Source organism: Scardinius erythrophthalmus, assembly GCF_964197995.2.
Source record: "Scardinius erythrophthalmus genome assembly, chromosome: 19".
Classification (NCBI taxonomy): Eukaryota; Metazoa; Chordata; class Actinopteri; order Cypriniformes; family Leuciscidae; genus Scardinius; species Scardinius erythrophthalmus.
The window spans coordinates 18033626-18047985 of NC_138239.1; the positions used below are offsets into that span (position 1 = coordinate 18033626).

General features: G+C 37.7%; 1 pseudogene across 1 annotated transcript; it reads left to right on the top strand.

Annotated features, from left to right (window-relative positions):
* The first annotated feature begins 10031 nt into the window (after window positions 1–10031).
* On the top strand, window positions 10032–11533 carry LOC308707717 (interferon-induced protein with tetratricopeptide repeats 1-like; annotated as a pseudogene). The gene is made up of 2 exons: window positions 10032–10036; window positions 10250–11533. The product of its transcript is annotated as an interferon-induced protein with tetratricopeptide repeats 1-like (transcript).
* Window positions 11534–14360: the final 2827 nt, after the last annotated feature.

The following is a 14360-nucleotide window of genomic DNA, read 5'->3' on the forward strand; positions in this document are numbered from 1 at the left end:
AAACAAAAGGCGGTTGAAAGATGACGTGTATAATTTAAATATTTATCCAATATAATTAATCCGACTCCATTAAAGTTGTCATTCTTTAACCTCTTATTCTTTAAAGGTAAAGGTCTTTCTTAGAACTGATAGGAAAATGTAGGATTTAACCTGAACGTTTTGATAACGAAAGTTATAATCACTTTAGCTTTCAACATAATCAGTGATAAAAGGAAAGATTCTCAAAGCCTTTAAAGCAGGCAAATTTATTTTTAAGTTACATGTTTAAATATACAGACAGTAGAATGGAACAACATACTGTAGAAAACTTTGTAACAAATAATGCACTGTTGTGCAGAAGAGGCCGTAAAGCCTTTCTTATGTTATGAGGTGTGCGGGAGAGGCGGGGTAAAAGCCTTTTTCCCAGATCAACAGTTACCTTTCCTTCTACCCTGAGCAAAGCATTGTTAAACATAAGTGGAATACCAACTCCGAAACCGACCGACAGGAAACCAAAGATGAGGCAAATGGGGAGTGATCAAGAGGGGGAGAAGAACATTAACATATTCTCCTCAATGCATGTTTAACCAATAGTACCTAGATTGTACATTAGGATACTTTAATATCTCTATTATGTTCACCACCATTCATTTCAGTTTATAAGCTGTCAGATGAGACCAAACATGGCATAGTTACATATTAGAACACACTAGTAAATAAACAGTATGTAGTTGAAAGCATATGTCCTGTGAAGCAAATGGTACAGATGTGTCATTGAGGTGCAGATGACTCTGTCTATCCCGACAGAACCATCCTGTTCCTGGGGTTTCCCAACAGTCCTCAAATCAGCATATTGATGAAGCACTTGCACTAGATAGGCATTAGCATACTGTGATGATGAAGGCCATTGTGCCATGTTTAATTCACATGTATACCTTTAAAAGGCTTTTTGAAGTATAGGGCAGTAAGAGTTCTGCCCATATTTGCTCAGCCCTACACAATACACAATGTTAAAAATTAAGTACTTTACCTTGTCAAATTTAACAGTTATAAATAACAGCCAAATTGTTAGTTTTAAGTTTCATATTGAGAAATAATTTGAAAACACCTGGTTTATTATGCCCCAAAATAGGTCAATTTAGACTGATATGCAAACAGAAAGTCTTAAATCTGAAAAAAGTCTGATATTACAGTTTTTCTCTATTGCTTAAACACATTTCTTGAAACTATGCCTCGTATTATCAAAACTGTAAACACAAATCCATAACGTCTGACCCAATTCCCCAAACATCCTATTTTCAGGTCAAAATGAAGCTCTACACTCAAAACCATTCACTCTTGCTGAAAAACCAAACTTTGCCCTCAGACAGGACACACAAGCCCTCAAAATCACACACACTACAACATAGTCTAACATACTGGTGCAATAAATTCAAAACAACATTTCCAAAACTGGTAAATTATGTTGCTTGTGGTTCCCCCCCTCACAAACCTTTTCACATGATGAACATCTTTTTTTCTCTCCTCTAATTTTTTTTTTTTTTTTTTCATATTTATGCAAGATGTGTGTGACCATCATATGACAGTAAAAGAGTTCACACAAACCTTATTCTATGGAATTGTATTGGAATGGTAAAGAGCCTCCACTCAAGGATACAATTTGATGAACAAGTCTAAGAATGTTCCAAATATGGTTGAAATACCATCATTGGCCTAGAAAGATAACATTCTGGAAATCAAAACTATAAAGGAGAAAGGATGCCCTCCCTTCACTGTCACACTCTGCAGCCACACTGTGTGACTGTATGACTGCTGGCCTTTTCTTGCAAGAAAATAAACCTCATCAAAGACTATTGGAAATGTTTGTCTCTTATTCAGTGATAGAATTTTGTTTGCCACCACACCTCCCTGAAGGTTCTCGAGGCGACGGTAAAGTGAATCAAATTTGGCCTTACTCATAGCTGAGCCTCCCTCATAGTCATACCATTGATAAAGACATGGGCAACTAGAGTGGCTTGAATTTCATCTGAGACTGCTTGTCTTCTTGCCCTTGCCCTTGCCCTTCCTCCTCCTCCTCCTTATCCCTCCTCGATCTCTTCCTTCATGTCTTTCTGGATCCATTGTTCCAAAACTCAATAAACTGATTTGGGCCCTATTATCTATCTATTGAAGGTTTTGATTGATGTGTGTTAAATTTTGACTCTTAGTGTTTCCACCTGGGTAATTGTGTGCTAACTGAGCTGAAGCTGTGCTGACTCGAGTGAACAATATTGAATGCTAGTGCTTTCTATATGACAACATGGTCTAGGCAATGAGAAATGAAGGGATTTGTGTGTAGAGTTTTGCAGTGACAGTTCAACAAATCTGACTCATGTGTCAAAACAGGGAATAGTGTTTATAGTTTAGGGAAATGGGTGTGCTTTTTGATAAATGGCATTATGGTTTTGAAATTTTAGTTCAAAAGCCTGGTTATAGTGTTTAAGCAATCGAGAAAAACTGTAAAACTTATTTCAGTGTCATTTCTTTTTCAGTCAGCAAACCTCCACCCAGACTTTATTAACTTGTGAGGTTACTGTTTAAATTATGTTTATCATATGTAGGCTTTCAGAATCGATTGTATCTTCGTTTGCAATGCTGCAGTCTGTATATGCTGGGTAACCTCACTTGAAATGTGGAAAGGCATGTTTCAAGTAATTGCAGCCCTGTTTGCTGAGGACATCTGCTGTATAAAACAAAGTGTGATCCTGGAGCAGGGAACAGAAAAGGCTGGAGTCCAGCTGCAGGTTAACAAATTGAACCTGGCTTGGGTCTACTGTGACTAGGTAAACAGCAGCACATATTGAGAGTGAAACTGAATATAAATTTGTTGGTAACACTTTACAATAAGATTGCATTTGTTATCATTAGTTAACTTCATTAGTTGACATGAACTAACAATAAAATATACCTCTAAAGCATTCATTAATCTTAGTGAATATCAACATTTATTAATACATTATTTAAATCAAAAGTTGTATTAGTTAATATTATTTAAATCAGGTAAATAAATAAATTCAACCATCTGAACAGCCAGCAAGAAATAAAGTAGGTCACAAGTCAAGTCAAGTCAAGTCATCTTCATTTATATAGTGCTTTTAACAATGTAGATTGTCTCAAAGCAGCTTTACAGAGATAAGCGTATAATTTAAGGTAACAGAGATTGTTTCGGCTTTACAGCAGAGTTAAGTTATTTCCATCTAAAGTTAGTTTTAATTGATTTGGTTCCGTCGCAATGATCATTTATTAAATTAGGGGCCGCTAAGACGACACTATTCTCTCTACACAGACTTTAAACGCGAACCTGTGAGAAACGCTGATGGCGTTCACATGCGCATTTAGAATGGGTTCTATAGTTATGTGCGTTAGAATATACGCAGGTTTGGAATTCCCTACAAGCCAAGCCTAAACAAAATACTTGTCTTTCCTTATAAATTTTGATAAGGAATTTTATTTTATTTGTTGCTTTGGGGTAGGACCGCAAGACGAATTTTCCCGACAACGCCTTATCTGTAGAGTGGTAGTGGGATCCTCCATAGGGAGAGACTAGTTGGCACTTCAGCACTGCGTTGTCATCGGTCCAGGTGAAGGTCCTTCGTCAGATCTGGATACGGCCTGGATCCGGCAGGCTGCAGGAAAAACCTTGGGATAAACACAGACACTAAAATTAGCGTAGATGCCATTCTTCTCATGATGTAACGAGTACATCAGGATTTTTGGGAAGTGTTCCCGGTTCCGGCTGACCTAATCTATGCAGCATAACATTAAATTATAGAAGTCTATAATGTATTATGTGAAAGCTAGGTCAAAGAGATGTGTCTTTAATCTGGCTTTGAACTGACAGAGTGTGTCTGCTTCCCGGACAATGGTAGGAAGACTGTTCCAGAGTTTTGGTGCTAAATAGGAAAAGGATCTACCGCCAGCAGTGGATTTTGATATTCTAGGTATAATCAACTGGCCGGAATTTTGAGATCGTAATAGACGTGATGGACTATAATGCGTTAAGAGCTCGCTCAAGTACTGCGGAGCTAAACCATTCAGTGCTTTGTAAGTAATCAGCAATATTTTAAAATTTATGCGATGTTTAATAGGGAGCCAGTGCAGTTTTGACAGAACTGGGCTAATATGGTCATACTTCCTGGTTCTGGTAAGAACTCGAGCTGCTGCGTTTTGGACCAGCTGTAGTTTGTTTATTAAGCGTGCAGGGCAACCACCCAGTAGAGCATTACAATAATCTAGCCTTGAGGTCATGAACGCATGAACTAATTGTTCCGCATTTGTCAATGAGAGCATATGACGTAATTTAGATATATTTTTAAGATGGAAAAATGCAGTTTTACAGATACTAGACACGTGACTTTCAAATGAAAGATTGGTATCAAAGAGCACACCCAGGTTCCTAACCAACGACGAAGACTTAACAGAGCAGCCATCAAGTGTTAGACAGTATTCTAGGTTATTACGTGAGGAAGTTTTTTGTCCAATAATTAGAAACTCTGTTTTTTCAGAATTTAGAAGTAGGAAATTACAAGTCATCCAATTTTTTATATCCGCTATGCATTCCGTTAATTTTGTGAATTGATAAGTTTCGTTAGGTTTTGAAGAAATATAGAGCTGAGTATCGTCAGCATAACAGTGAAAGCTAATTCCATGTTTCCTAATGATATCTCCTAAGGGTAGCATGTACAGAGTGAACAGCAGCGGTCCTAATACTGAGCCTTGTGGTACGCCATACTTAACCTGTGATCGATGAGACATCTCATCATTTACTGCTACAAACTGATAACGGTCAGATAAGTATGATTTAAACCATGCTAGTGCATTTCCTGTAATGCCAACATAATGTTCTAATCTATTTAAAAGAACGGTGTGGTCGATGGTGTCAAATGCAGCGCTAAGATCGAGTAACACTAATAGAGAGATACAACCACGATCGGATGATAAGAGCAAATCATTTGTGACTCTAACGAGAGCTGTTTCGGTACTATGGTACGGTCTAAATCCGGACTGGAAATCCTCGCAGATATCATTTCTTTCAAGAAAGGAACACAGTTGTGAGGATACTGCCTTTTCTAATATCTTTGACAGAAAAGGTAGATTCGAGATCGGCCTGTAATTGACTAATTCTGAAGGATCAAGTTGCGTTTTTTTAACAAGCGGTTTAATCAAAGCCAGCTTAAAGTTTTTTGGTACGTATCCTAGAGACAAAGACGAATTAATGATATTAAGAAGAGGATCTATGACCTCTGGAAGTATTTCTTTCAGTAGCTTAGTCGGTATAGGGTCTAACATACATGTTGTAGATTTAGATGATTTAATGAGTTTAGTAAATTCTTCCTCTCCTATAGCAACGAATGAATCAAATTTTTCCTCAGGGAGACTACAATGCACTGCCTGATGTGATACTGTAGTAGACGGTTGCATAGTTATAATTTTGTCCCTGATATTATCAATCTTATAAGTGAAGAAGTTCATAAAGTCATTACTGCTGTGTTGCTTGGAAACTTCGGTGCTTGAAGCTTTATTTTTCGTTAGTTTAGCCACCGTTTCAAATAAATACCTAGGATTATGTTTATTTTCTTCTAATAGGGTTGAAAAATAAGCAGATCTAGCAGCTTTTAAAGCCTCTCTGTAAGTAATTGAGCTCTCTTTCCATGAAATGCGAAATACCTCTAGTTTTGTTTTCTTCCAGTTGCGCTCCATTTTTCTGGCTGCTCTCTTAAGGGCCCGAGTGTGCTCGTTGTACCACGGCGTTGGACTATTTTCTTTAATCTTCTTTAAGCGCAACGGAGCAACTGTGTCTAAAGTGCTGGAAAAGAGAGAGTTAAACGTTTCTGTTGTAATATCTAGTTCTTCTAAGCTATCTGAGATGCTGAGATGATGAAACTGATTAGGAAGATTATTAATAAAGCAATCTTTAGTAGCAGAAGTGATAGGTCTCACATATTTGAAACACGGAGTCGGCTTTGCAGCCTTGGCTAAATGCAAATTACACGAGACTAGATAATGATCTGAGATGTCATCGCTCTGCTGCAGAATTTCAACGGCATCCACATCTATTCCGCGTGATAATATTAGATCTAGAGTATGATTACGACGATGAGTAGGTCCTGACACGTGTTGTCTAACTCCAATTGAATTTACAATGTCTTTAAATGCCAATCCCAATGCATCTTTTTCATTATCGATGTGTATATTAAAATCACCAACAATTAGTACTTTATCTGCAGTCAATATTAATTCTGATAGAAAGTCCGCAAATTCTTTGATAAAGTCTGTATGGTGCCCTGGTGGCCTGTATACAGTAGCCAGCACAAATCTCAAACGTGATTTATCGTTTACACTATATATTTTTACATTAAGCACCAATGCTTCAAAAGAATTATATTTAAAACTTGATTTCTTAGTGGTTTTGAAACTATTACTATAGATTACAGCAACACCACCCCCTTTGCGTTTCAGACGAGGCTCATGTTTATAACAGTAATCTTGCGGGGTTGATTCATTTAAAGTAATGTAATCGTTTGGTTTTAGCCAGGTTTCTGTCAAACACAGCACATCTAGGTTATTATCTGAAATCATATCATTAACAATGAGTGCTTTTGAAGTAAGCGATCGAATATTCAGCAACCCAAGCTTTAGCATTTGCTCATCTGTATTATAGCTGTTTTTTATTTGTTGAACATCAATTAAATTTTTAACCTTAGTTGGGTTTAAACGTTTTTTGGATTTCCAAAGTCTCTATATGATGATAGCTAGGTGAAAGAGGCTCTATGTGATGGGATTTATCTGACCTTGGTGACGAGAGGCCGCTAGCAGACAGTCGGTTTAGCCAGTCTGTCTGCTTCCTGACCTGAGCCCCAGATTGTCATGTTTGAGCTCTAAGACTATGAGCCATATTACTAGAGAGAAGAGCAGCACCATCCCAGGAGGGATGGATACCATCTCTTTTCAACAGGTCAGGTTTGCCCCAAAAACTTTTCCAATTGTCTATGAATTCTATATTATTAAGCGGACACCACTTAGACAGCCAACCGTTAAGCGAACACAATCTACTAACTCCTCACTCCTGAGAACAGGAAGGGGGCCAGAGCAAATTACAGTCCTTGACATCGTACTTGCAAGTTCACACACCTCTTTAATATTAATTTTGGTGATCTCCGACTGGCGGAGTCGAACACAGGCATGAAAACAGGTCAGGGGTAAAAAAGGTGAGAAGGATGCGGCATATATATTACCCCCCCCCCCCCCCCACACACACACACACACACAAAAAATAAAAAAAAATAAATAAATAAATAAATGTAATGAGTGAGTAGGAACACGTCAGAGTTAACACGAACAGATGAAATAAGTACAAAATTCTCACTTATTAATAGAATTGAACTATACTCCACAGTGATGGCATAGTATTAGGCTACCAGTGTTTCTCACAGGAATTTTGGATCACTGTAATGAGTGGACCTCTGCCACTCTAGGGGGGTTCGGGGGCATGCTCCCCCGTTAGAAAATTTTGTGCTTTTTAATGTTAAATTCATCAATCTGGTGCAAATTAAACAAAGAAAAATTCAAAACTCTTTTAGTTACAGTGTCTGTCTACATTACTACTACAATAATAGTTATAATATTAATCCCATGACAGTAATAGCCATATATTGTAAAACAAATGCACTGAAAAATAAAGGAAACTTTCATAATTAGTTTTGTACTAATTTCTATACTTCACATTAAAGATGTGATTGGGCTAGCCCAGTGTAAATCAAGAAAAGAACCAATGGGCCGCTGATCTACGTGTTTCATCGGGTGTCAGAGAAAAAAAACTATTTAATAGCCTACTAGCTACTATTTATCACGCATTAAAAATGCCCCAAACCAGTCGTCTGTATGATAATCTGAAACAAGGACTGGTGAGCCGTTGTCCTGCTTCACTTCACAGATGCTGAGTGAAAGGAGAATTATAGAATGAAAGGATACTCATTTATATGACACTTTATTCATCAAGAGAACAGCTCGTTCAGCGCGTCATACGTCGTCCTTTCAGTTTCGGTTTTCAATCGATCAAGTTTTTTCACGTTCTCTCGATAAACCACCCCTTTCAATCCGATCGAAATTATTTGTAATAGAGCTGACACTTTGAGTTTTTAACGGGTTATGTTAAAGCCCTACTTGTTATTAATGTTTTTATGAAATATCTCTAGTGAATGCATTATCATATCACTGTATTATTTACCGCCTCGCGAGCCATATGGGGCTCGCAATGAATAACACTGCACTAACTGTTACTTCCTGCTCGCTCAGCGCTCACGGCGCCCGCGCCCGCTCGAGATATTATCTCGCCCACTAAAAATAATGACATTGGCAACATTGCTGTCTGTATCTGACAGGACAGTTAACATAGTAAGCTAACTTACCTCAGGCTTGCTTTCCGACGTGCGGTTCTTTGTTTGGCAGTGTGTCCACTCGCGGTGTAAAAGACTTTGAAAACATTTCTGCCCTAACGTTACTCTGACTCGTATTGGCTGTCATTATTCGGCATTAGGAATGATGATTGTTTTTTAAAGCTGCGAAGTTTATAACTTTATAGGGGATAAATGCGACCCCCCCCCCAAAAAAAAATATTTTCTCATCGGATCTGCACAAATCACGTAGGTGACCCTTTTAGGTTTTAAAACGGCGAATTTCGCCGAAAGGTGAGGAGTTTTCATGCCTGCGAACATCATTAGTGCCGACATGAATAATGATCTTAGAGAATTTACGATTAGCATTAGCCAGCACTTTTAAATTTGCTTTGATGTCAGGCGCTCTGGCTCCCGGCAAACATGTGACTATGGTGGTTGGTGTCTCTATTTTCACGTTCCGTATAATAGAATCGCCAATAACTAGGGCACAATCATTCTCAGTGGGTGTTTCACTGAGCGGGGCAAATCGATTTGTTATGGTAATCGGAACGGAAGAGTGGTTTTTAGATCCGCGACTAGAGCGATCCCTCACTGTCACCCATTTGCCCGGCTGCACAGGCTCTACTTCAGCCAGAACCGACTCATGTAAAGTGTGCACTATTCTATGCGCATCCAAAACATCTAAAGCACTAGCACTCTTACTATCCTCAATTAAAGTTTGGATGCGTGTTTCTAATTCTGAAATCTTCTCTGTCAACCTAACTGTCTCCTTACATTTATCACATATAAATCCTATATTGTCGACAGAGAAGCCTATACTAAACATGTGACATGAAGTGCAAGTGACAATAACAGGACAAGACATTACTCACCGTGTTTGTTGAGTGATTCTTACTCACCTGAGCTTTTTATGAACTCAAAGGCGCGGACGCGCGAGAGAAAAATAAATAAATAAAATAGCTGAGCGCACGGGTGGCGCGTTAACAGGCTGGCGAATTACTAGCGTTTTGTGCTAGTAGTACTAATAACAAAAGCTAGCGATGTCAGGTTAATCTGAGATGTTGGGTAAAATGTAGTAGTATAAACAACTAGAAATGGTAGTAAAATGATGGTTCAAAACAAAGAAATATATGGCTAAGACGGAGCTTATCGCACCGAATCAAACAAACACACTCACAGCAGGCAGCGAGGCAGACAGGAGCAATCGATCAGACAGGAGCAATACCTATTATTATATAATAATATTATCACGCCCAGATAATATTAATGTCAAATGATTAAGAAATGTCTGGAATATATGATCTAATAATTATCCATGACACTTAAAACCTGGATCTAAAGAGTTTATGCTTGAGGAAGAAGGCAGGCTCTGGACTTTATCACTGTCATTACGTAAAATGCACTTCATTGAAGTAAACAACGAAACCTTAGACAGAATAGAAACTAGAGAAGAATCCTTAGCTGACCTGTTTAATGACTGTTCCGGTAGATTAGAAGATGGTTTTATGAGTTTTATGATCATTATAAATACAGAACAATCTCTCAGCAACTCACACAAAGCTCAAATCAGCATTGCTAGAAGGAACATCTCAAACCAGACCACCTCTAACCATTATTATGGAGTAAGTACTTTTCCAATACAAATGTGAAAAAATCTAGTCTAATGTAGGAATTTAAAGTGATTTACCAGACTAAACTCAAGATTGTGTAAAAATGTTGTGGCTTAGTTGAAATTGTTGATCATCTGTCATGACTACTATGACATATTTGTATGTAAACCAAAACACAGCTTTTGTAACTCTTCATTAATAGATCTTTATTTCTGAATGTGTCAGTAACTCTAGTCTAAAACAACGTCTTGAGAGGCTGGAGTGCCACTTCACCTGGGATCTGGGGCAACATCGAAATGAGCTCCAAGGGATGAAGAGGAAAATGCAGAATGTGGACCAGGAAACATGCAATTGGCCGGTTCACTATTACAACCTGCTGGGCTACATCCATCAGACTCTTGGCTCCAACACAGAGGCAGTGAAGCACCTGCACAAAGCAGAAAGTGTGATCCAGGAGCAGGGAACAGAAGAGGCAGGAGTCCAGCTTCAGGTCAATAAAGCAAACCTGGCTTGGGTCTACTTCCATTTGGGAGAGATGGATAAGAGCAAAGGATATCTAGAAGAGGTGGAGAGGCTTCAGCTCCACCTGGATTCACTTTACACCCTGAAGTCAGTGGAGAAAAGGGCTGGACGCTAGTAAAGTTTTACAAGTCCAAGAAGCGGCAGGCGATTGATTACTTTAAGATGGCTTTAAATGCAGAACCAGATAGGAAGGAATGGCACAAAGGACTTGCCATAGCCATGAACACAGCATATATATGGTCTGAAATCACTCCAGAGCTGGAGGCTGATATTCTAGAGCAGGTGAAAACCGCATCAGAGATAGACCCAAATGATTTGTTCCTTCAATCCCTCTATATACTAAAAAAGTCTAAGGCGCAGGTTGAAAACAATGAGGAGGAGGTACAAAGTTTTCTAGAGAGAACCCTTAGTACTGGAAACTTTGATGGTTTGGGTTTTATTTTCGAATACTTTAGACTAATTTCCTTTGAGAGAGCTATTCAAGAGGGACAAAGGGTTCGGGAAAAGTTCCCCACTTCCACTACAGTTTTGAAAATCCTGGCAGATGTATACAGACGTAAAGTGTACTCCATGAAGGAAGACAGTCAGGAAAGGCAGGCTTGGGCTCAGAAAGGCGTTGAGCTCTTTGAGGAGGTTGTCAGAGATTACCCAGATAGTGTCAGAGGAAGGATTTCTCTTGCATCACTACACTGTTACGCACACAACACTGAGAGAGCCGATGAGATTTACCAGCAGCTTCTATCAGAGAAAGATGATCTCCCTCCTCATACCCAACAGTTTCTTTACTATAGTTACACGTGCCATCTATATCAGCGTAGACGGTCCAGAGACCAATCGATCGACTATCACATGAAAGCAGCAGCAATCCAAAACATTTCACATGACAGACAGAAGAGCATAATGATTCTCGAAAAAACTGTGGAGAATGGCAGAAACTCTCGATGTGAGATTTCAAAATTTCTAAAGATTGTTCTCAAAGATGAGTAAATATTCTCTTTATTTCACTTCATTTATGCAACATGAATAGCATAGAAAAGCTAGAAAAAATCACTCAATCAATGTCTCAATAGGTGTTAAGCATTAAGTGTAAAGATGTGTCACATTTACCATTGTGTGGTGAATTTTCATGGGGGAAATTCAGTCATTTTAATAAGAATCCATGTGTTCAAAAGAATTTGCAATAGGTTTAATTTGGTCAGATTTCACAATGGGTTCAAGTTGGTCATGTGGATTCATTGTGTTGACCAAGAGAAAGCTACTTGGTTTGAATGAGACTTCTGTGCAAACTGTGCTTCATACATCTCTACACTATTGGAAATAGACTTTTGCCCGTGAAATTTCACCAAATGTGACCACAGCTTAAATAAAGGTGGAAATGTATTTGTGTATTGTACATGCATCATAAATATGATTTCTTAATATGTTCTACATTTTTTATGTATTCATTTTTGCATGATATAACAGCTATTCATATAATACCAATAGCAAGAAATTTTTTTTTTTCACAGGTATATTAATGTTGTGGTGTTACATTTCTCATTAAGAGTATTTTGACAGTAGTAGCCCATGTACAATTTTCTCTGAAACAATTTATATTTAATAATTCTTTCTTTTTTTCTGTATAGTGTAGTGAAGATCTTTTTTTTAACAACATTTTAAAATGGCATTTTATAGGGGACTTATATTTTATAACAAGGGCAATGACAAATTATCAAAAAGTGTCACACTTCACCTTTATTCACCCCTTGTATTTAAGACATTACACTATGAAGTACTAGATATAAATAGATTTCCCTATATGTCTAATTGCCAGAATAATTGTATCAGCTGATAAGGAGTTCTCTCCATCATATGTCTCACTGTAAAACAGCAGCAATTGTCCATCCTATTGCCTGTAATAAAATCACTTGTTAAATGGACCTTGTGACAAAGTTATTCAATAAATCTGTTTATTCCTTATGACTTCATTTCCTGTTTCTGTTCATCAAGGAAAGAGTAAACTTACTTTAAATACACACTGAATCTGATGAAGAGAGAAATAGCTGCAGAATCAGCTGGAAATAATAAAATGTTTTATAAACAGTGAAATTAACTTTGTAAACAGCAGCACACATTGAGAGTGAAACAATATAAATTTGTTGGTAACACTTTACAATAAGATTGCATTTGTTATCATTAGTTAACTTCATTAGTTGACATGAACTAACAATAAAGCGTTAATTTAGTCTTAGTGAATATCAACATTTATTAATACATTATTTAAATCAAAAGTTGTATTTGTTAATATTATTTAATGGAACTGAGCTAACATGAACTAAAAATGAGCAGCTTTATTTTGACTAATGTGGTGGATTTTTCTTATGTACCTGGAACCTAATTACCTGTGGCGTCTCCGATCGACACCCAAGCGTCTACAGTCGACACTTAATAATCTTTATACTCTAGCTCTGCGTCTACAGTCGATGTTGGAGCATTTCCCTTGTCTCATGTAAAAGTCTGAATGCAGTAATACCAAGCAGAAAATAGGTCACAAGGATAAGAGAATGGAAAAGTACCCATAAACCTGTAGGAGGGATGCAGATGTTGGGAGGCACTGGAAGAAAAATGTGTTATATAAGATGGTTTGAGATGTTCCACCAATAGAAGAAGGTCTAGGGGAAGATGTTTTAATGGTGGCAAGGATACAAGGAGTGGCAAAAAAGAAGAGATAGAAATGAGGGTGCCCACTGGGCACCTAGCGATAAGAAAAAGGTATAAGACATGAGGACTGGGAATGCTAACTTTAGATGTCCAGATGGTCAGCTGGCATCTGTTGCTTGTCAATAAAGTTAATTCTTCTAAGACCTGGAACTTCGACTCTGAAAGATTTCTTTGAGACCCGAACCAAAAAGACTTTGAATTTGCCACAACATCGACAACTGGCTTTGAGTTTTCTAGCCCTAACTTGCTCCCCTGACTAACTTGCTGCACAGCAATAATAACTGACAGACTTCAGACAATGCCTTCGAACATGCTTTAATCACGGATCTCAGACAAATTTCAGAGAGAATCCCCCGCAAAAGGAATACATCAGGTTTTATAGGATAAAGACAGACACAACAATAAGATCAATGTGACTAACTCATGTCACCTTCTTTCAATATTTGGTTCAGTTTGTAAAAGCAAGCCCCCCTCTTTCACCCTCTGTTACTGGCGTGAGCAAAATTATCTCGAATCATCAGAAAAAATAAAGTAAATGGTTGAGAGTTCGGTTGATTACTCAATATGTCATGAGACAATTCAAGACAGTAAATTTTTGATATTGTCATGGTCAGCACTTCAGAATTTTCAATGGACACAATATTCAGAGAACATTTTGGTACATTTTGTTCAAATGTTAGAGTGTTAGACCTAAAAGGGAAGTAAGGTTACTTTAGATGTTAGAATCACGGTTAGTTTAAAAGATAGTTTACTATCTTATCTATTCAAAATTCATCACACTAACATTAACAAATCTTAATAAATACTGTAACAAATGTATTGCTCATTGTTGTTAGTTCATGTTTATTGTTAAGTGTTACTAAATTTTTAATATAATATGGTAAATATGTAAATCGATTCAACCATCTGAACAGCAAGCTAGAAATAAAGTAGGTCACGCCCACATTATATCATTAATATCAAATGATTAAAAATTGTCTGGAATATTTGATCTAATAATTATCCATGACACTTAAAACCTGCATCTAAAGAGTTTATGCTTGAGGAAGAAGGCAGGCTCTGGACTTTGTCAGCTGACGTGTTTAATGACCGTTCCGGTAGATTAGAAGATGGT